Here is a 1,634-nt window from a genome sequence, read left to right on the forward strand (position 1 = left end):
AGCAGCTAAAATATTATTAATGAATATGGAAGGAGGAGGTCAATAAAATAAATATCAAGCATGTAATGTTATCTATTTAACAATTATATCTCTCCTGACTAATTTGTGGCAAAATAGGAGTCTATCATTATTATCATCATCATTATTATTATTATTTTATTATTATTATTATTATTATTATTATTATTATTATTATTATTATTATTATTATTAGTAGTAGTAGTAGTAGTAGTAGTAGTATTTGTAGCATTTGTAGTATTCAATAGTTTTATTTTTATAAGGTGCTTTCACTTCACTACCGAGCGCAGCTCAGTGTGCCTTGGGTATGAGCTGTGATTTGTTGTGATCCTCTGATGGAACTGGCAGAATCGTTAAATCATTGAACAAACAAGTGTTGGGTATTTTCTCCAGCTGTTATCTCTTTATGTCCTATAGAGGTAAGTCTTTGTATTGGATTCTTCCATTGTCGAGCGAAGAAAGTAACAATGAAGTGCACGAGTTCATTTCATTTATCCACTCTTTAAGGGGTCAATATTTTTTCAAATAATATTATTCTTTTAAAACGTATCACCTTTAAGTTGTTGCAACGATGGTACCAGCAACTCTCTCTCACAAATTCCCCTGATGCTCCGCTTGAAAATATTGCCACCGATGCACTAACAAAAGCAGTAGATCATTTCTTTACATCTCCGGTTCAATATTCACCCAGATAAATTTCGTTTTATTTTCTATTTCAGTCAAAAGAATAAGCACCAGCTAAATCGTGCAGTCGCTACAACAACCGGCTTTACAAATTCAACAAATCCGGAGCCTTGAATGAGCTTAACAAGTGACGCCAATACGTAACTTTCTATATACTGTATAAATTAAAATTGATAGAAATGTATGAGTGTATTTGGTTTAAACAAAACACGCATACTATATTTCCAGCCTGGCTGATCTCCGCTTAAGTCCCATTGCATTTGCGGGCCAAAAGTATATTTAATCGTACACAGAGCTCATGGAATAGATGCCGGCGGTACAATAAGACACATAGAATCAAGTGCACCCACTATCCTCATAAAATAGGCATTAATACTAGCCAAATGAAACTGTTATTAGTCATGGACATTTCGTCAGTTAAATTTGCTTTTTACACGTTTGCAAATGCCTAATCAGAAAGTATACATGCGCAATATGCTATCCTCTACTGAATATACTTACAATTGTCTTTTGTTGCCCGGCTTTTAAATAGATATTTTATACATTTCTTTCAATTCTCTGATGGGGTTATCAAAGTTGCATGGATCTTAGTCAGGATCCAAACAATGAGGTGTGAGTAGTTTATTTATTCGTGCAGCGTGTTTATATCAATATGAATTTCCCCGCATTTATATTTACGAGTGTGTACATACATACACACACACACACATATAACTGTACGTACGGACACACACACACACACACACACATAATATATATATATATATATATATATATATACAGATATACAAATATATAGATAGACGTACATATAAATATACATGTATGTATGTATGTATATGTATACATCTGTCCAAGCGTGTATAATAGTACAAATATAGAAATGCATATATTGTTGCGAAAAGAAACGTATCGATATATCGTATGATATT

The sequence above is a fragment of the Octopus sinensis genome, linkage group LG13, assembly GCF_006345805.1.
Source record: "Octopus sinensis linkage group LG13, ASM634580v1, whole genome shotgun sequence".
NCBI classification, from domain to species: domain Eukaryota; kingdom Metazoa; phylum Mollusca; class Cephalopoda; order Octopoda; family Octopodidae; genus Octopus; species Octopus sinensis.